This window comes from Nerophis lumbriciformis, linkage group LG03 (genome assembly GCF_033978685.3).
Source record: "Nerophis lumbriciformis linkage group LG03, RoL_Nlum_v2.1, whole genome shotgun sequence".
In the NCBI taxonomy this organism is placed as follows: domain Eukaryota; kingdom Metazoa; phylum Chordata; class Actinopteri; order Syngnathiformes; family Syngnathidae; genus Nerophis; species Nerophis lumbriciformis.
Genome location: NC_084550.2, coordinates 58,241,781 through 58,261,796, shown reverse-complemented (window position 1 = coordinate 58,261,796; position 20,016 = coordinate 58,241,781). Strand labels below are relative to the sequence as shown.

General features: G+C 48.0%; 16 non-coding genes across 16 annotated transcripts; 8 read left to right on the top strand and 8 right to left on the bottom strand.

Annotated features, from left to right (window-relative positions):
- Positions 1-317: 317 nt before the first annotated feature.
- Positions 318-389, top strand: trnad-guc (transfer RNA aspartic acid (anticodon GUC)). The gene has a single exon. It is a non-coding gene; the product is annotated as a tRNA-Asp (tRNA).
- Positions 390-4,162: 3,773 nt separating this feature from the next.
- Positions 4,163-4,244, bottom strand: trnal-aag (transfer RNA leucine (anticodon AAG)). Its single transcript has one exon. It is a non-coding gene; the product is annotated as a tRNA-Leu (tRNA).
- Positions 4,245-4,383: 139 nt separating this feature from the next.
- Positions 4,384-4,455, top strand: trnad-guc (transfer RNA aspartic acid (anticodon GUC)). The gene has a single exon. It is a non-coding gene; the product is annotated as a tRNA-Asp (tRNA).
- A 2,640-nt stretch (positions 4,456-7,095) lies between these two features.
- On the bottom strand, positions 7,096-7,167 carry trnae-uuc (transfer RNA glutamic acid (anticodon UUC)). The gene has a single exon. It is a non-coding gene; the product is annotated as a tRNA-Glu (tRNA).
- Positions 7,168-7,474: 307 nt separating this feature from the next.
- Positions 7,475-7,556, bottom strand: trnal-aag (transfer RNA leucine (anticodon AAG)). The gene has a single exon. It is a non-coding gene; the product is annotated as a tRNA-Leu (tRNA).
- A 139-nt stretch (positions 7,557-7,695) lies between these two features.
- On the top strand, positions 7,696-7,767 carry trnad-guc (transfer RNA aspartic acid (anticodon GUC)). Its single transcript has one exon. It is a non-coding gene; the product is annotated as a tRNA-Asp (tRNA).
- Positions 7,768-8,057: 290 nt separating this feature from the next.
- Positions 8,058-8,139, bottom strand: trnal-aag (transfer RNA leucine (anticodon AAG)). Its single transcript has one exon. It is a non-coding gene; the product is annotated as a tRNA-Leu (tRNA).
- Positions 8,140-8,270: 131 nt separating this feature from the next.
- trnad-guc (transfer RNA aspartic acid (anticodon GUC)) lies at positions 8,271-8,342 on the top strand. Its single transcript has one exon. It is a non-coding gene; the product is annotated as a tRNA-Asp (tRNA).
- Positions 8,343-10,279: 1,937 nt separating this feature from the next.
- On the bottom strand, positions 10,280-10,361 carry trnal-aag (transfer RNA leucine (anticodon AAG)). Its single transcript has one exon. It is a non-coding gene; the product is annotated as a tRNA-Leu (tRNA).
- A 139-nt stretch (positions 10,362-10,500) lies between these two features.
- trnad-guc (transfer RNA aspartic acid (anticodon GUC)) lies at positions 10,501-10,572 on the top strand. The gene has a single exon. It is a non-coding gene; the product is annotated as a tRNA-Asp (tRNA).
- Positions 10,573-10,862: 290 nt separating this feature from the next.
- Positions 10,863-10,944, bottom strand: trnal-aag (transfer RNA leucine (anticodon AAG)). The gene has a single exon. It is a non-coding gene; the product is annotated as a tRNA-Leu (tRNA).
- Positions 10,945-11,083: 139 nt separating this feature from the next.
- On the top strand, positions 11,084-11,155 carry trnad-guc (transfer RNA aspartic acid (anticodon GUC)). The gene has a single exon. It is a non-coding gene; the product is annotated as a tRNA-Asp (tRNA).
- A 1,936-nt stretch (positions 11,156-13,091) lies between these two features.
- On the bottom strand, positions 13,092-13,173 carry trnal-aag (transfer RNA leucine (anticodon AAG)). The gene has a single exon. It is a non-coding gene; the product is annotated as a tRNA-Leu (tRNA).
- A 1,578-nt stretch (positions 13,174-14,751) lies between these two features.
- On the bottom strand, positions 14,752-14,833 carry trnaf-aaa (transfer RNA phenylalanine (anticodon AAA)). Its single transcript has one exon. It is a non-coding gene; the product is annotated as a tRNA-Leu (tRNA).
- Positions 14,834-14,972: 139 nt separating this feature from the next.
- On the top strand, positions 14,973-15,044 carry trnad-guc (transfer RNA aspartic acid (anticodon GUC)). Its single transcript has one exon. It is a non-coding gene; the product is annotated as a tRNA-Asp (tRNA).
- A 3,999-nt stretch (positions 15,045-19,043) lies between these two features.
- trnad-guc (transfer RNA aspartic acid (anticodon GUC)) lies at positions 19,044-19,115 on the top strand. The gene has a single exon. It is a non-coding gene; the product is annotated as a tRNA-Asp (tRNA).
- The last annotated feature ends 901 nt before the right edge of the window (positions 19,116-20,016 follow it).

Genomic DNA, 20,016 nt, shown 5'->3' with positions numbered 1-20,016 from the left:
TTGCCTTATTTTTGCAAGCTTTCCAAAGCTTTCCAAATTAGGCCCAGGGTCTTATCGCCTCAGTCAGGGAAGATACAAGTGTGCTACCAACAAAAATGGCAGTGGTGGGATTTGAATCCACGCCTCCCGAGAGACTTGAGCCTTAATCCAGTGCCTTAGACCGCTCGGCCACACTACCCTGTACAAGTGCTTTTAACGGATCATTTTGTCGGAATTATGAGATGGCAGAAAGATGAAATCGCATTGCTTTGGTTGTGGCATGGCAGGCAAAAGCCACGAACATTGGCTTGTCCCTTGGAAAGGGCTGTGCAAAGCAGTCCTCGTTAGTATAGTGGACAGTATCTCCGCCTGTCACGCGGAAGACCAGGGTTCGATTCCCTGACGGGGAGACGGTTCAGGTGTGTCTTATTTTCATCAGTTATTATCTTGTTCAACTTGGGAGAGGAGAGGACTTGTGAGCTGGGCGGCAGCCGAGGGCAGGGCACCTGGCGGTCCGATCCTCGGCTACATAAGCTGGCTCTTGGAACGTGGAACGTCACTTCGCTGGTGGGGAAGGAGCCTGAGCTAGTGCGTGAGGTGGAGAAGTTCCGGCTAGATATAGTCGGACTCACTTCGACGCACAGCAAGGGCTCTGGAACCACTTCTCTTGAGAGGGGCTGGACTCTCTTCCACTCTGGCGATGCCGGCAGTGAGAGGCGACGGGCTGGGGTGGCAATTCTTGTTGCCCCTTGGCTCAAAGCCTGCATGTTGGAGTTCAACCCGGTGGACGAGAGGGTAGCTTCCCTCCGCCTTCCGGTGGGGGGACGGGTCCTGACTGTTGTTTGCGTTTACGCGCCAAACGGCAGCTCAGAGTACCCACCCTTTTTGGATTCACTCGAGGGAGTACTGGAGAGTGCTCCCCCGGGTGATTCCCTCATTCTACTGGGGGACTTCAACGCTCATGTTGGCAGCGACAGTGAAACCTGGAGAGGTGTGATTGGGAAGAATGGGCGCCCGGATCTGAACCCGAGTGGTGTTCTGTTATTGGACTTTTGTGCTCGTCACAGATTGTCGATAACAAACACCATGTTCAAACATAAGGGTGTCCATATGTGCACTTGGCACCAGGACACCCTAGGCCGCAGTTCCATGATCGACTTTGTAGTTGTGTCATCGGATTTGCGGTCTCATGTTTTGGACACTCGGGTGAAGAGAGGGGCGGAGCTTTCTACCGATCACCACCTGGTGGTGAGTTGGCTGCGATGGTGGGGGAGGATGCCGGACAGACCTGGCAGGCCCAAACGCATTGTGAGGGTTTGCTGGGAACGCCTGGCAGAGTCTCCTGTCAGAGAGAGTTTCAATTCCCACCTCCGGAAGAACTTTGAACATGTCACGAGGGAGGTGCTGGACATTGAGTCCGAGTGGACAATGTTCCGTACCTCTATTGTCGAGGCGGCCGATTGGAGCTGTGGCCGCAAGGTAGTTGGTGCCTGTCGTGGCGGTAATCCTAGAACCCGTTGGTGGACGCCGGCGGTGAGGGATGCCGTCAGGCTGAAGAAGGAGTCCTATCGGGTTCTTTTGGCTCATGGGACTCCTGAGGCAGCAGACAGGTACCGACAGGCCAAGCGGTGTGCGGCTTCAGCGGTCGCGGAGGCAAAAACTCGGACATGGGAGGAGTTCGGGAAGGCCATGGAAAAAGACTTCCGGACGGCTTCGAAGCAATTCTGGACCACTATCCGCCGCCTCAGGAAGGGGAAGCAGTGCAGTGTCAACACCGTGTATGGTGGGGATTGGTGCTCTGCTGACCTCGACTGCGGATGTTGTGGATCGGTGGAGGGAATACTTCGAAGACCTCCTCAATCCTACCAGCACGTCTTCCTATGAGGAAACAGGGCCTGGGGAATCTGTGGTGGGCTCTCCTATTTCTGGGGCTGAGGTTGCCGAGGTAGTTAAAAAGCTCCTCGGTGGCAAGGCCCCGGGGGTGGATGAGATCCGCCCGGAGTTCCTTAAGGCTCTGGATGTTGTGGGGCTGTCTTGGTTGACAAGACTCTGCAACATCGCGTGGACATCGGGGGCGGTACCTCTGGATTGGCAGACCGGGGTGGTGGTTCCTCTCTTTAAGAAGGGGAACCGGAGGGTGTGTTCCAACTATCGTGGGATCACACTCCTCAGCCTTCCCGGTAAGGTCTATTCAGGTGTACTGGAGAGGAGGCTACGCCGGATAGTCGAACCTCGGATTCAGGAGGAACAGTGTGGTTTTCGTCCTGGTCGTGGAACTGTGGACCAGCTCTATACTCTCGGCAGGGTCCTTGAGGGTGTATGGGAGTTTGCCCAACCAGTCTACATGTGCTTTGTGGACTTGGAGAAGGCATTCGACCGTGTACCCCGGGAAGTCCTGTGGGGAGTGCTCAGAGAGTATGGGGTAACGGACTGTCTTATTGTGGCAGTTCGCTCCCTGTATAATCAGTGTCAGAGCTTGGTCCGCATTGCCGGCAGTAAGTCGGACACGTTTCCAGTGAGGGTTGGACTCCGCCAAGGCTGCCCTTTGTCACCGATTCTGTTCATAACCTTTATGGACAGAATTTCTAGGCGCAGTCAGGGCGTTGAGGGGATCTGGTTTGGTGGCTGCAGGATTAGGTCACTGCTATTTGCAGATGATGTGGTCCTGATGGCTTCCTCCGGCCAAGATCTTCAGCTCTCACTGGATCGGTTCGCAGCCGAGTGTGAAGCGACTGGGATGGGAATCAGCACCTCCAAGTCCGAGTCCATGGTTCTCTCCCGGAAAAGGGTGGAGTGCCATCTCCGGGTTGGGGAGGGGATCTTGCCCCAAGTGGAGGAGTTCAAGTACCTCGGAGTCTTGTTCACGAGTGGGGGAAGAGTGGATCGTGAGATCGACAGGCGGATCGGTGCGGCGTCTTCAGTAATGCAGACGCTGTATCGATCCGTTGTGGTGAAGAAAGAGCTGAGCCGGAAGGCAAAGCTCTCGATTTACCGGTCGATCTACGTTCCCATCCTCACCTATGGTCATGAGCTTTGGGTCATGACCGAAAGGACAAGATAACGGGTACAAGCGGCCGAAATGAGTTTCCTCCGCCGAGTGGCGGGGCTCTCCCTTAGAGATAGGGTAACAAGCTCTGTCATTTGGGGGGAGCTCAAAGTAAAGCCGCTGCTCCTCCACATCGAGAGGAGCCAGATGAGGTGGTTCGGGCATCTGGTCAGGATGCCACCCGAATGCCTCCCTAGGAAGGTGTTTCGGGCACGTCCGACCGGTAGAAGGCCACGGGGAAGACCCAGGACACGCTGGGAAGACTATCTCTCCCGGATGGCCTGGGAACGACTCGGGATCCCCCGGGAGGAGCTGGACGAAGTGGCTGGGGAGAGGGAAGTCTGGGCTTCCCTGCTTAAGCTGCTGCCCCCACGACCCGACCTCGGATAAGCGGAAGAAGATGGATGGATGGATGGAACTTGGGAGAAGTGACCAAAGTATCCCTCCCTCAATGTTATGATGTGTGGACTCGGCGTTAATGCACAGCCCTACAGAAATCAAACACAGTATTTTAATAATGTTTGTTGCACCCCTCGAAAATAGGATGCATAACAAGTCTTCAAAAAGGGAAAATTGTTTGTCGGAGTCAGTGTGTCAAATTAAAGGTTAGGGACGCAGCAGGTGACGAGCTTGACATAGCATCACAAAAATCAACCTTTCTAGAATTACAAAAGTCCTTAGGCTAAGCCCTGTATGGACTTGTTTACTACAACGCAACTAATCACCTACGAGCAAACGCTCGTAGGTTTTAACGGTATTTTACAGACCGGGAATCGAACCCAGGCCGGGGCGGTGAAAGCGCCGAATCCTAGCCACTAGACCACCAGGGAGCTGATCTTACCTCAGACACTTGTTTCCTGCATGGTTTCTTGACAAATAGGTGAAGCACCCATTGCATTCGTGTACCATGTCAGAAATGCGAATTGTATTCTTTGAACCAGGGGAACTCTTATGTAAAGGTAAGTGATAAACACTACACAATGGAAAGTGCTGCATGAATTTGGACTTGGACGTTGAAACATTATACAAGTCTAACAAGAGGAAACAGATTTTCTTTCCTCATGTCTTCTATTGTCTTCTTGGCCCAGGGTCTTATCGCCTAACTCAGGGAAGATACAAGTGTGCTACCAACAAAAATGGCAGTGGTGGGATTTGAACCCACGCCTCCTGAGAGACTGGAGCCTTAATCCAGCGCCTTAGACCGCTCTGCCACACTACCCTGTATGAGTGCTTTTAACGGATCAATTTTTTGGCATTACGTGATGGCAGAAAGATGAAATCGCAATGCTTTGGTTGTGGCATGACAGGCAAAACCCACAAACATTGGCTTGACCCTTCGAAAAGGCAGTGTGGAGTAGTCCTCGTTAGTATAGTGGACAGTATCTCCGCCTGTCACGCGGAAGACCAGGGTTCGATTCCCTGACGGGGAGATGGTTCAGGTGTCTCTTATTTTCATCAGTTATTATCTTGTTCAAATTGGAGAAGTGACCACGGTATCCCTCCCTCAATGTTGTGATGTGTGGACTCGGCGTTAATGCACAGCCCTACAGAAATCAAACACAGTATTTTAATAATGTTTGTTGCACCCCTCAAAATTAGGATGCATATCAAGTCTTCAAAAAGGGAAAATTGTTTGTCAGCGTCAGTGTGTCAAATTAAAGGTTAGGGACGCAGCAGGTGACGAGCTCGACATAGCATCACAAAAATCAACCTTTGTAGAATTAGAAAGGTCCTTAGGCCAAGCACTGTATGGTCTTATTTACTACAACACAACTAATTACCTGCGAGCAAACGCTCGTAGGGTTGAACAGTTTTTCCCTGACCGGGAATCGAACCCGGACCGCGGCGGTGAAAGCTCCGAATCGTATCCACTAGACCACCAGGGAGCTGATCTTACCTCAGACACCTGTTTCCTGCATGGTTTCTTGACAAATAGGTGAAGCACCCATTGCATTCGTGTACCATGTCAGGAATGCGAATTGTATTCTTTGAACCGGGTGAACTTTCGTGTGAAGTGAAGTGATAAACACTACACAATGGAAAGTGCTGCATGAATTTGGACTTGGACGTTGAAACATTATACAAGTCTAACAAGAGCAAACAGACTTTCCTTCCTCATGTCTTCCTTGAACCCACGCCTCCCGAGATACTCGAGCCTTAATCCAGCGCCTTAGACCGCTCGGCCACACTACCCTGTACAAGTGCTTTTAACGGATCAATTTGTCGGAATTATGAGATGGTAGAAAGATGAAATCGCAATGCTTTGATTGTCGAAAAGCAGGCAAAAGCCACGAACATTGGCTTGTCCCTTGGAAAGGGCTGTGCAAAGCAGTCCGCGTTAGTATAGTGGACAGTATCTCCGCCTGTCACGTGGAAGACCAGGGTTCGATTCCTTGACGGGGATATGGTTCAGGTGTCTCTTATTTTCATCGGTTATTATCAGTGTTGGGTTAGTTACTGAAAACCAGTAACTAGTTACAGTTACTAGTTACTTTATTTAAAAAGTAACTCAGTTACTTAAACCAAAAAGTAATGCGTTACTGTGAAAAGTAACTATTTAGTTACTTATATATTTTTATTTTATTTTTTTAAGGCCCCATTTAATGCCCTTTTAGCCTTTATTTTAGTACTGTTATTGCACTGGAGAATAATACAATCTGTTGATCAACTTGACATGCATTTGCATCACTGAACTCTGCTAAGCAATGTGGTCTACATACAACACACAAAGACAAAGATATGTTTTAAAGGGCCAATTTGTTTCAGACCAGAACAAATTGACAAAACTATTTTAAATAGCTGCAACTTAACATACATAAGTAACAAACAGCATAATAACAACATAGCTGTAAAACAAGAAAGGCACACACTACATACATAAAGCCTAACCAGGCGTTTTCTCAAGGAATTCTGAAATAAAATCATGTCTGAAGCCCAGAACAGTCTACACATTTCCCCACTTAGTTTAGAGAAAAGGAAATATTAGCCTGGCCCACTAGTATCCCTCTTTAGGTTTGTGAACTTTATAGTCTAAACATTTAGAGTGATGTGATAATCAAACACTCTAAAAGTTTAAAATGAAAGAGTATATAAGAGAATTGACAGAGTGTGTGTACCTTCAGTGTGCAGTGCCTCATTAAAATCCAGCCGCGGCTGTTGGAGGTGAAGTGTGTGTCTCTTTACTAGCTTCGTCGAAGCATGTTGTTTTTGTCGCTGTTTCAGCATATTTGAAACTTACATTCAACTAAAATGTTCTTTTCTTTGTGGTCGATAAAAGAAACGTACTGAAAATATCTCCATTTTAAGAAACTCGGCTTCGGGGTTCGCCATGACGTCTTGATAGTAGACACAGACACGCCCCCTCCCACACACACACACTCACACCCACACACACACCCACACACACACAGCGCGCGGCGCGACTCTTTTTTGTCGCCTCTTCAGCAGCGCTGCAACACTCAGATCTTCTCAGTTTCTAGCCAATACTACATAAAAAATAACGCAAAATAACGCAGTAATGCATCATGTAGTAACGGTAACGGAGTTACTGAATATAAAAAATAACGCGTTAGATAACTAGTTACCGCCGATAGTAACGGCGTTACAGTAACGCGTTACTTTGTAACGCGTGGACAGTATCTCCGCCTGTCACGCGGAAGACCAGGGTTTGATTCCCTGACGGAGAGATGGTTCAGGTGTCTCTTATTTTCATCATTTATTATCTTGTTCAAATTGGAGAAGTGACCACAGTATCCCTCCCTCAATGTTGTGATGTGTGGACTCGACGTTAATGCACAGCCCTACAGAAATCAAACACAGTATTTTAATAATGTTTGTTGCACCCCTCGAAATTAGGATGCATAACAAGTCTTCAAAAAGGGAAAATTGTTTGTCAGAGTCAGTGTGTCAAATTAAAGGTTAGGGACGCAGCAGGTGACGAGCTCGACATAACATCACAAAAATCAACCTTTGTAGAATTAGAAAAGCCCTTAGGCCAAGCCTTGTATGGTCTTACTTACTACAACACAACTAATTACCTACGAGCGTTTTCTCGTAGGGTTAAACGGTTTTTCCCTGACCGGGAATCGAACCCGGGCCGCGGCGGTGAAAGCGCCGAATCCTAGCCACTAGACCACCAGGGAGCTGATCTTACCTCAGACACTTGTTTCCTGCATGGTTTATTGACAAATAGGTGAAGCACCCATTGCATTCGTGTACCATGTCAGAAATGCGATTTGTATTCTTTGAACCAGGGGAACTTTCGTGTGAAGTGAAGTGATAAACACTACACAATGGAAAGTGCTGCATGAATTTGGACTTGGACGTTGAAACATTATACAAGTCTAACAAGAGCAAACAGACTTTCCTTCCTTGTGTCTTCTGTTGTCTTTTTGGCCCAGGATCTTAACGCCTCAGTCAGGGAAGATACAAGTGTGCTACCAACAAAAATGGCAGTGGTGGGATTTGAACCCACGCCTCCCAAGAGACTGGAGCCTTAAACCAGCGCCTTAGACCACTCGGCCACACTACCCTGAATGAGTGTTTTTAGCTGATCAGTTTGTCGGCATTATGAGATGGCAGAAAGATGAAATCGCAATGCTTTGGTTGTCGCATGGCAGGCAAAAGCCACAAACGTTGGCTTGTCCCTTGGAAAGTGCTGGGCAAAGCAGTCCTCTTTAGTATAGTGGACAGTATCTCCGCCTGTCACGCGGAAGACCAGGGTTCGATTCCCTGATGGGGAGATGGTTCAAGTGTCTCTTATTTTCATCAGTTATTATCTTGTTGAAATTGGAGAAGTGACCACAGTATCCCTCCCTCAATATTGTATTCTTTGAACCGGGTGAACTTTCGTGTGAAGTGAAGTGATAAACACTACACAATGGAAAGTGCTGCATGAATTTGGACTTGGACGTTGAAACATTATACAACTCTAACAAGAGCAGACTTTCTTTCCTCATGTCTTCTATTGTCTTCTTGGCCCAGGGTCTTATCGCCTCAGTCAGGGAAGATACAAGTGTGCTACCAACAAAAATGGCAGTGGTGGGATTTGAACCCACGCCTCCCGAGAGACTGGAGCCTTAATCCAGCGCCTTAGACCGCTCGGCCACACTACCCTACTACACTACTATCAATTTGATGGCATTATGAGATGGCAGAAAGATGAAATCGCAATGCTTTGGTTGTGGCATGACAGGCAAAAGCTATGAACATTGGCTTGTCCCTTCGAAAAGGCTGTGTTGAGCAGTCCTCGTTAGTATAGTGGACAGTATCTCCGCCTGTCACGCGGAAGACCAGGGTTCGATTCCCTGACGGGGAGATGGTTCAGGTGTCTCTTACTTTCATCAGTTATTATCTTGTTCAAATTGGAGAAGTGACCACGGTATCCCTCCCTCAATGTTGTGATGTGTGGACTTGGCGTTAATGCACAGCCCTACAGAAATCAGACACAGTTTTTTACAAACGTTTGTTGCAACCCTCGAATTTAGGATGCATAACAAGTCTTCAAAAAGGGAAAATTCGTTAGGCCAAGCCCTGTATGGTCTTATTTACTACAACGCAACTAATCACCTATGAGCAATTCCTGACAACAGTTTAATTACAGTCTTCCACCTCAAGAACACATATACCAATGGTTAGCCTAAAGTCAGTTGGTACAGAAAACAGCTTCAATACAACCACAGACAGTCTATCTTGGTCACCTTCAAATATCATTTTGAGAGGAGTTAAAGCTAAGGTTGGAGTTGGGAACAGCATCCTAAAAAACTGGCCGATACCAGCTGCGGAACAGATTCTGCCACTATCCGAGAAACTGAACTCGCCTTATGATTCAATCAAAAGTGCTTCATGTCATGTTGCAGTCAAGTTGCCGAAATCGACCCTGTCCTAAACACTGTCTGCAAGGCTTTAACTGGATGATTGAAATCTATTAGAACCGACAATCTCTATCTGCTGTCAGGCATTGATCCTTCCTATATCAGACGTCAGAAGAAAAGCTCAAACAAGAAACAGACCCTCGTCTCGCTCTGTTTGACGAAGAACCAGCAAAGAAGAGATTAAAATCAAGGCAAAACTTCCTACATTCAGTATAAGCCTTGATTGACTGCCATCACAGCAACAGGTTGGCCCTCTGCTCTAGCCGCCGGGAGAAAGCCTCACACAAATCCTCTCTCTGCCTAAGCAAATTTATTCTGCCCGGCTCCAGAGAAGTGTGGCCTTTTTGTTCCTGGCCTTGGCCTAAATCGCCCAAGATCTGAGAAAATAATCGTTGCAAGGTATCCATGAACAAAAGAGGCTATGAGGATAGTTCTACAGCATGTTAGTGGGGAGGAGTGCAGACGATGAGTCATTTGTTAGTCTGCTCTCTCCTGCCTGTGCAATGCAACCAACAAAATCTGGAAGCTGTCAGTGACTAGGCTGGTTGTGTGTGGAGCGCCGGACCCTAGCCATTAGAATACCTGGGAGCTGATCTACCTCAGACGGGGAGATGGTTCAGGTGTCTCTTATTTTCATCAGTTATTATCTTGTTCAAATTGGAGAAGTGACCACAGTATCCCTCCCTCATTGTTGTGATGTATGGACTCGGCGTTAATGCACAGCCCTACAGAAATCAAACACAGTATTTTAATAATGTTTGTTGCTCCCAACCTCGAAATTAGGATGCATAACAAGTCTTCAAAAAGGGAAAATTGTTTGTCAGAGTCAGTGTGTCAAATTAAAGGTTAGGGGCGCAGCAGGCGAGGAGCTCGACATAGTATCACAAAAATCAACCTTTGTAGAATTACAAAAGTCCTTAGGCCAAGCCCTGTATGCACTTGTTTATTACAAAGCAACTAATCACCGACAAACAAACACTCGTAGGTTTTAACAGTTTTTTCTAACCGGGAATCGAACCCGGGCCGTGGCGGTGAAAGCACTGAATGCTATCCACTAGACCAGACCACCAGGGAGCTGATGTTACCTCAGACACTTGTTTCCTGCAGGGTTTCTTGACAAATAGGTGAAGCACCCATTGCATTCGTGTACCATGTCAGAAATGCGAATTGTATTCTTTGAACCGGGGGAACTTTCGTGTGAAGTGAAGTGATAAACACTACACAATGGAAAGTGCTGCATGAATTTGGACTTGGACGTTGAAACATTATACAAGTCTAACAAGAGGAAACAGACTTTCCTTCCTCGTGTCTTCTATTGTCTTTTTGGCCCAGGATCTTAACACCTCAGTCAGGGAAGATACAAGTGTGCTACCAACAAAAATGGCAGTGGTGGGATTTGAACCCACGCCTCCCGAGAGACTGGAGCCTTAATCCAGCGCCTTAGACCGCTCGGCCACACTACCCTGAATGACTGTTTTTAGCTGATCAGTTTGTCGGCATTATGAGATGGCAGAAAGATGAAATCGCAATGCTTTGGTTGTCGCATGGCAGGCAAAAGCCACAAACGTTGGCTTGTCCCTTGGAAAGTGCTGGGCAAAGCAGTCCTCGTTAGTATAGTGGACAGTATCTCCGCCTGTCACGCGGAAGACCAGGGTTCGATTCCCTGATGGGGAGATGGTTCAGGTGTCTCTTATTTTCATCAGTTATTATCTTGTTGAAATTGGAGAAGTGACCACAGTATCCCTCCCTCAATATTGTATTCTTTGAACCGGGTGAACTTTCGTGTGAAGTGAAGTGATAAACACTACACAATGGAAAGTGCTGCATGAATTTGGACTTGGACGTTGAAACATTATACAACTCTAACAAGAGCAGACTTTCTTTCCTCATGTCTTCTATTGTCTTCTTGGCCCAGGGTCTTATCGCCTCAGTCAGGGAAGATACAAGTGTGCTCCCAACAAAAATGGCAGTGGTGGGATTTGAACCCACGCCTCCCGAGAGACTGGAGCCTTAATCCAGCGCCTTAGACCGCTCGGCCACACTACCCTGAATGAGTGCTTATAACAGATCAATTTGATGGCATTATGTGATGGCAGAAAGATGAAATCGCAATGCTTTGGTTGTGGCATGACAGGCAAAAGCTATGAACATTGGCTTGTCCTTTCGAAAAGGCTGTGTTGAGCAGTCCTCGTTAGTATAGTGGACAGTATCTCCGCCTGTCACGCGGAAGACCAGGGTTCGATTCCCTGACGAGGAGATGGTTCAGGTGTCTCTTATTTTCATCAGTTATTATCTTGTTCAAATTGGAGAAGTGACCACGGTATCCCTCCCTCAATGTTGTGATGTGTGGACTTGGCGTTAATGCACAGCCCTACAGAAATCAGACACAGTTTTTTACAAACGTTTGTTGCAACCCTCGAATTTAGGATGCATAACAAGTCTTCAAAAAGGGAAAATTCGTTAGGCCAAGCCCTGTATGGTCTTATTTACTACAACGCAACTAATCACCTATGAGCAATTCCTGACAACAGTTTAATTACAGTCTTCCACCTCAAGAACACATATACCAATGGTTAGCCTAAAGTCAGTTGGTACAGAAAACAGCTTCAATACAACCACAGACAGTCTATCTTGGTCACCTTCAAATATCATTTTGAGAGGGTTAAAGCTAAGGTTGGAGTTGGGAACAGCATCCTAAAAAACTGGCCGATACCAGCTGCGGAACAGATTCTGCCACTATCCGAGAAACTGAACTCGCCTTATGATTCAATCAAAAGTGCTTCATGTCATGTTGCAGTCAAGTTGCCAAAATCGACCCTGTCCTAAACACTGTCTGCAAGGCTTTAACTGGATGATTGAAATCTATTAGAACCGACAATCTCTATCTGCTGTCAGGCATTGATCCTTCCTATATCAGACGTCAGAAGAAAAGCTCAAACAAGAAACAGACCCTCGTCTCGCTCTGTTTGACGAAGAACCAGCAAAGAAGAGATTAAAATCAAGGCAAAACTTCCTACATTCAGTATAAGCCTCGATTGACTGCCATCACAGCAACAGGTTGGCCCTCTACTCTAGCCGCCGGGAGAAAGCCTCACACAAATCCTCTCTCTGCCTAAGCAAATTTATTCTGCCCGGCTCCAGAGAAGTGTGGCCTTTTTGGTCCTGGCCTTGGCCTAAATCGCCCAAGATCTGAGAAAATAATCGTTGCAAGGTATCCATGAACAAAAGAGGCTATGAGGATAGTTCTACAGCATGTTAGTGGGGAGGAGTGCAGACGATGAGTCATTTGTTAGTCTGCTCTCTCCTGCCTGTGCAATGCAACCAACAAAATCTGGAAGCTGTCAGTGACTAGGCTGGTTGTGTGTGGAGCGCCGGACCCTAGCCATTAGAATACCTGGGAGCTGATCTACCTCAGACGGGGAGATGGTTCAGGTGTCTCTTATTTTCATCAGTTATTATCTTGTTCAAATTGGAGAAGTGACCACAGTATCCCTCCCTCATTGTTGTGATGTATGGACTCGGCGTTAATGCACAGCCCTACAGAAATCAAACACAGTATTTTAATAATGTTTGTTGCTCCCCCCCTCGAAATTAGGATGCATAACAAGTCTTCAAAAAGGGAAAATTGTTTGTCAGAGTCAGTGTGTCAAATTAAAGGTTAGGGGCGCAGCAGGCGAGGAGCTCGACATAGTATCACAAAAATCAACCTTTGTAGAATTACAAAAGTCCTTAGGCCAAGCACTGTATGCACTTGTTTATTACAAAGCAACTAATCACCGACAAACAAACACTCGTAGATTTTAACAGTTTTTTCTGACCGGGAATCGAACCCGGGCCACGGCGGTGAAAGTACTGAATCCTATCCACTAGACCAGACCACCAGGGACCTGATGTTACCTCAGACACTTGTTTCCTGCAGGGTTTCTTGACAAATAGGTGAAGCACCCATTGCATTCGTGTACCATGTCAGAAATGCGAATTGTATTCTTTGAACCAGAGGAACTCTTATGTGAAGTGAAGTGATAAACACTACACAATGGAAAGTGCTACATGAATTTGGACTTGTACATTGAAACATTATACAAGTCTAACAAGAGCAAACAGACTTTCCTTCCTCATGTCTTCTATTGTCTTCTTGGCCCAGGGTCTTATCGCCTCACTCAGGGGAGATACAAGTGTGCTACCAACAAAAACCGCAGTGGTGGGATTTGAACCCACGCTTCCCGAGAGACTGGAGCCTTAATCCAGCGCCTTAGACCGCTCGGCCACACTACCTTGTACAAGTGCTTTTAACGGATCAATTTGTCGGAATTATGAGATGGCAGAAAGATGAAATCGCAATGCTTTGGTTGTGGCATGGCAGGCAAAAGCCACGAACGTTGGCTTGTCCCTTGGAAAGGGCTGTGCAAAGCAGTCCTCGTTAGTATAGTGGACAGATGGTTCAGGTGGCTCTTATTTTCATCAGTTATTATCTTGTTCAAATTGGAGAAGTGACCACAGTATCCCTCCCTCAATGTTATGATGTGTGGACTCGGCGTTAATGCACAGCCCTACAGAAATCAAACACAGTATTTTAATAATGTTTGTTGCACCCCTCGAAATTAGGATGCATAACAAATCTTCAAAAAGGAAAAATTGTTTGTCAAAGTCAGTGTGTCAAATTAAAGGTTAGGGACGCAGCAGGTGACGAGCTCGACATAGTATCACAAAAATCAACCTTTGTAGAATTAGAAAAGTCCTTAGGCCAAGCCCTGTATGGACTTGTTTACTACAACGCAACTAATCACCTATGAGCAAACCCTGACAACAGTTTAATTACAGCCTTCCACCTCAAGAACACATATACCAATGGTTAGCTTGAAGTCCGTTGGTACAGAAAACAGCTTCAATACAACCACAGACAGTCTATCTTGGTCAACTTCAAATATCATATTGAGAGGGTTAAAGCTAAGGTTGGAGTTGGGAACAGCATCCTAAAAAACTGGCCGATACCAGCTGGGGAACAGATTCTGCCACTATCCGAGAAACTGAACTTGCCTTATGATTCAATACAGCCAAAAGTGCTTCATGTCATGTTGCCGAAATCGACCCTGTCCTAAACACTGTTTGCAAGGCTTTAACCGGATGTTTGAAATCCATTGGAACCGACGGTGGAAGCGGCGAATCCTAGCCACTAGACCACCAGGGAGCTGATCTTACCTCAGACACTTGTCTCCTGCATGGTTTCTTGACAAATAGGTGAAGCACCCATTGCATTCGTGTACCATGTCAGAAATCCGAATTGTATTCTTTGAACCAGGGAATGTTCGTGTCTGAGGCGACAGTGAAGTGATAACCACTACATAATGGAAAGTGCTGCATGAATTTGGACTTGGACGTTGAAACATTATACAAGTCTAACAAGAGCAAACAGACTTTCCTTCCTCATGTCTTCTATTGTCTTCTTGGTGTAGTTCGTGTTGATGTTAAGGTTGTTGTTTCTACACAATGTCACCAGACAGGCCGACTTCCTCCTGCAAGTGGCTCCGTGCCGGCCAGTGAGACATCCTATTACTGCGGTGTGATCCAAATACAGAAACAGATAAAAGTGGCCAGAATGTCTTAAGTAGGGGCGGAGATCTTCAAACGACATGTTGATAAACATACACGCACGTCCAAAGTTTAGCTTTACCGGAGACTGCTGCGGGGCCTTAAAACTGTGTTGGTTGTGCTTTTATTATTGCATACCTGGCGTGGAAAACTCCAAACCCAACTTGTTTGCCCTATTTTTGCAAACTTTCCAAAGCTTTCCAAATTAGGCCCAGGGTCTTATCGCCTCAGTCAGGGAAGATAGAAGTGCGTTACCAGCAAAAATGGCAGTGGTGGGATTTGAATCCACGCCTCCCGAGAGACTGGAGCCTTAATCCAGTGCCTTAGACCGCTCGGCCACACTACCCTGTACAAGTGCTTTTAACGGATCATTTTGTCGGAATTATGAGATGGCAGAAAGATGAAATCGTATTGCTTTGGTTGTGGCATGGCAGGCAAAAGCCACGAACATTGGCTTGTCCCTTGGAAAGGGCTGTGCAAAGCAGTCCTCGTTAGTATAGTGGACAGTATCTCCGCCTGTCACGCGGAAGACCAGGGTTCGATTCCCTGACGGGGAGACGGTTCAGGTGTGTCTTATTTTCATCAGTTATTATCTTGTTCAACTTGGGAGAGGAGAGGACTTGTGAGCTGGGCGGAAGCCAAGGGCAGGGCACCTGGCAGTCCGATCCTCGGCTACATAAGCTGGCTCTTGGAACGTGGAACGTCACTTCGCTGGTGGGGAAGGAGCCTGAGCTAGTACGTGAGGTGGAGAAGTTCCGGCTAGATATAGTCGGACTCACTTCGACGCACAGCAAGGGCTCTGGAACCACTTCTCTTGAGAGGGGCTGGACTCTCTTCCACTCTGGCGTTGCCGGCAGTGAGAGGCGACGGGCTGGGGTGGCAATTCTTGTTGCCCCTCGGCTCAAAGCCTGCACGTTGGAATTCAACCCGGTGGACGAGAGGGTAGCTTCCCTCCGCCTTCAGGTGGGGGGACGGGTCCTGACTGTTGTTTGCGTTTACGCGCCAAACGGCAGCTCAGAGTACCCACCCTTTTGGGATTCACTCGAGGGAGTACTGGAGAGTGCTCCCCCGGGTGATTCCCTCGTTCTACTGGGGGACTTCAACGCTCATGTTGGCAGCGACAGTGAAACCTGGAGAGGTGTGATTGGGAAGAATGGCCGCCCGGATCTGAACCCGAGTGGTGTTCTGTTATTGGACTTTTGTGCTCTTCACAGATTGTCGATAACAAACACCATGTTCAAACATAAGGGTGTCCATATGTGCACTTGGCACCAGGACACCCTAGGCCGCAGTTCCATGATCGACTTTGTAGTTGTGTCATCGGATTTGCGGTCTCATGTTTTGGACACTCGGGTGAAGAGAGGGGCGGAGCTTTCTACCGATCACCACCTGGTGGTGAGTTGGCTGCGATGGTGGGGGAGGATGCCGGACAGACCTGGCAGGCCCAAACGCATTGTGAGGGTTTGCTGGGAACGCCTGGCAGAGTCTCCTGTCAGAGAGAGTTTCAATTCCCACCTCCGGAAGAACTTTGAACATGTCACGAGGGAGGTGCTGGACATTGAGTCCGAGTGGACAATGTTCCGTACCTCTATTGTCGAGGCGGCCGATTGGAGCTGTGGCCGCAAGGTAGTTGGTGCCTGTCGTGGCGGTAATCCTAGAACCCGTTGGTGGACGCCGGCGGTGAGGGATGCCGTCAGGCTGAAGAAGGAGTCCTATCGGGTTCTTTTGGCTCATGGGACTGCTGAGGCAGCAGACAGGTACCGACAGGCCAAGCGGTGTGCGGCTTCAGCGGTCGCGGAGGCAAAAACTCGGACATAGGAGGAGTTCGGGGAGGCCATGGAAAAAAACTTCCGGACGGCTTCGAAGCAATTCTGGACCACTATCCGCCGCCTCAGGAAGGGGAAGCAGTGCAGTGTCAACACCGTGTATGGTGGGGATGGTGCTCTGCTGACCTCGACTGCGGATGTTGTGGATCGGTGGAGGGAATACTTCGAAGACCTCCTCAATCCTACCAGCACGTCTTCCTATGAGGAAGCAGGGCCTGGGGAATCTGTGGTGGGCTTTCCTATTTCTGGGGCTGAGGTTGCCAAGGTAGTTAAAAAGCTCCTCGGTGGCAAGGCCCCGGGGGTGGATGAGATCCGCCCGAAGTTCCTTAAGGCTCTGGATGTTGTGGGGCTGTCTTGGTTGACAAGACTCTGCAATATCGCGTGGACATCGGGGGCGGTACCTCTGGATTGGCAGACTGGGGTGGTGGTTCCTCTCTTTAAGAAGGGGAACCGGAGGGTGTGTTCCAACTATCGTGGGATCACACTCCTCAGCCTTCCCGGTAAGGTCTATTCAGGTGTACTGGAGAGGAGGCTACGCCGGATAGTCGAACCTCGGATTCAGGAGGAACAGTGTGGTTTTCGTCCTGGTCGTGGAACTGTGGACCAGCTCTATACTCTCGGCAGGGTCCTTGAGGGTGTATGGGAGTTTGCCCAACCAGTCTACATGTGCTTTGTGGACTTGGAGAAGGCATTCGACCGTGTACCCCGGGAAGTCCTGTGGGGAGTGCTCAGAGAGTATGGGGTAACGGACTGTCTTATTGTGGCAGTTCGCTCCCTGTATAATCAGTGTCAGAGCTTGGTCCGCATTGCCGGCAGTAAGTCGGACACGTTTCCAGTGAGGGTTGGACTCCGCCAAGGCTGCCCTTTGTCACCGATTCTGTTCATAACCTTTATGGACAGAATTTCTAGGCGCAGTCAGGGCGTTGAGGGGATCTGGTTTGGTGGCTGCAGGATTAGGTCACTGCTATTTGCAGATGATGTGGTCCTGATGGCTTCCTCCGGCCAAGATCTTCAGCTCTCACTGGATCGGTTCGCAGCCGAGTGTGAAGCGACTGGGATGGGAATCAGCACCTCCAAGTCCGAGTCCATGGTTCTCTCCCGGAAAAGGGTGGAGTGCCATCTCCGGGTTGGGGAGGGGATCTTGCCCCAAGTGGAGGAGTTCAAGTACCTCGGAGTCTTGTTCACGAGTGGGGGAAGAGTGGATCGTGAGATCGACAGGCGGATCGGTGCGGCGTCTTCAGTAATGCGGACGCTGTATCGATCCGTTGTGGTGAAGAAGGAGCTGAGCCGGAAGGCAAAGCTCTCGATTTACCGGTCGATCTACGTTCCCATCCTCACCTATGGTCATGAGCTTTGGGTCATGACCGAAAAGACAAGATCACGGGTACAAGCGGCCGAAATGAGTTTCCTCCGCCGAGTGGCGGGGCTCTCCCTTAGAGATAGGGTGAGAAGCTCTGTCATTCGGGGGGAGCTCAAAGTAAAGCCGCTGCTCCTCCACATCGAGAGGAGCCAGATGAGGTGGTTCGGGCATCTGGTCAGGATGCCACCCGAACGCCTCCCTAGGAAGGTGTTTCGGGCACGTCCGACCGGTAGGAGGCCACGGGGAAGACCCAGGACACGCTGGGAAGACTATCTCTCCCGGCTGGCCTGGGAACGCCTCGGGATCCCCAAGGAGGAGCTGGACGAAGTGGCTGGGGTTTGGGAAGTCTGGGTTTCCCTGCTTAAGCTGCTGCCCCCACAACCCGACCTCGGATAAGTGGAAGAAGATGGATGGATGGATGGAACTTGGGAGAAGTGACCAAAGTATCCCTTCCTCAATGTTATGATGTGTGGACTCGGCGTTAATGCACAGCCCTACATAAATCAAAAACAGTATTTTAATAATGTTTGTTGCACCCCTCGAAAATACGATGCATAACAAGTCTTCAAAAAGGGAAAATTGTTTGTCGGAGTCAGTGTGTCAAATTAAAGGTTAGGGACGCAGCAGGTGACGAGCTTGACATAGCATCACAAAAATCAACCTTCCTAGAATTAGAAAAGTCCTTAGGCTAAGCCCTGTATGGACTTGTTTACTACAACACAACTAATCACCTACGAGCAAAAGCTCGTAGGTTTTAACGGTATTTCACTGACCGGGAATCGAACCCAGGCCGGGGCGGTGAAAGCGCCGAATCCTAGCCACTAGACCACCAGGGAACTGATCTTACCTCAGACACTTGTTTCCTGCATGGTTTCTTGACAAATAGGTGAAGCACCCATTGCATTCATGTACCATGTCAGAAATGCGAATTGTATTCTTTGAACCAGGGGAACTCTTATGTGAAGGTAAGTGATAAACACTACACAATGGAAAGTGCTGCATGAATTTGGACTTGGACGTTGAAACATTATATACATGTATGTCTAACAAGAGGAAACAGATTTTCTTTCCTCATGTCTTCTATTGTCTTCTTGGCCCAGGGTCTTATCGCCTAAGTCAGGGAAGAAACAAGTGTGCTACCAACAAAAATGGCAGTGGAGGGATTTGAACCCACAACTCCTGAGAGACTGGAGACTTAATCCAGCGCCTTAGACCGCTCGGCCACACTACCCTGAATGTGTGCTTTTAACTGCTCAATTTGTTGGCATTACGTGATGGCAGAAAGATGAAATCGCAATGCTTTGGTTGTGGCATGACAGGCAAAACCCACGAACATTGGCTAAACCCTTCGAAAAGGCAGTGTGGAGTAGTCTTCGTTAGTATAGTGGACATTATCTCCGCCTGTCACGCGGAAGACCAGGGTTCGATTCCCTGACGGGGAGACGGTTCAGGTGTCTCTTATTTTCATCAGTTATTATCTTGTTCAAATTGGAGAAGTGACCACGGTATCCCTCCCTCAATGTTGTGATGTGTGGACTCGGCGTTAATGCACAGCCCTACAGAAATCGAACTCAGTATTTTAATAATGTTTGTTGCACCCCTCAAAATTAGGATGCATATCAAGTCTTCAAAAAGGGAAAATTGTGTGTCAGAGTCAGTGTGTCAAATTAAAGGTTAGGGACGCAGCAGGTGACGAGCTCGACATAGCATCACAAAAATCAACCTTTGTAGAATTAGAAAGGTCCTTTGGCCAAGCACTGTATGGTCTTATTTACTACAACACAACTAATTACCTGCAAGCAAATGCTCATAGGGTTGAACAGTTTTTCACTGACCGGGAATCGAACCCGGACCACTGCGGTGAAAGCACCAAATCCTAGCCACTAGACCACCAGGGAGCTGATCTTACCTCAGACACCTGTTTCCTGCATGGTTTCTTGACAAATAGGTGAAGCACCCATTGCATTCGTGTACCATGTCAGGAATGCGAATTGTATTCTTTGAACCGGGGGAACTTTCGTGTGAAGTGAAGTGATAAACACTACACAATGGAAAGTGCTGCATGAATTTGGACTTGGACGTTGAAACATTATACAAGTCTAACAAGAGCAAACAGACTTTCCTTCCTCATGTCTTCTATTGTCTTCTTGGCCCAGGGTCTTATCGCCTCAGTCAGGGAAGATACAAGTGTTCTACCAACATAAATGGCAGTGGTGGGATCTGAACCCACACCTACCGAGAGACTGGAGCCTTAATCCAGCCTTTGACCCCTCGGCCACACTACCCTGAATGAGTGCTTTTAACGGATCAATTTGATGGCATTACGTGATGGCAGAAAGATGA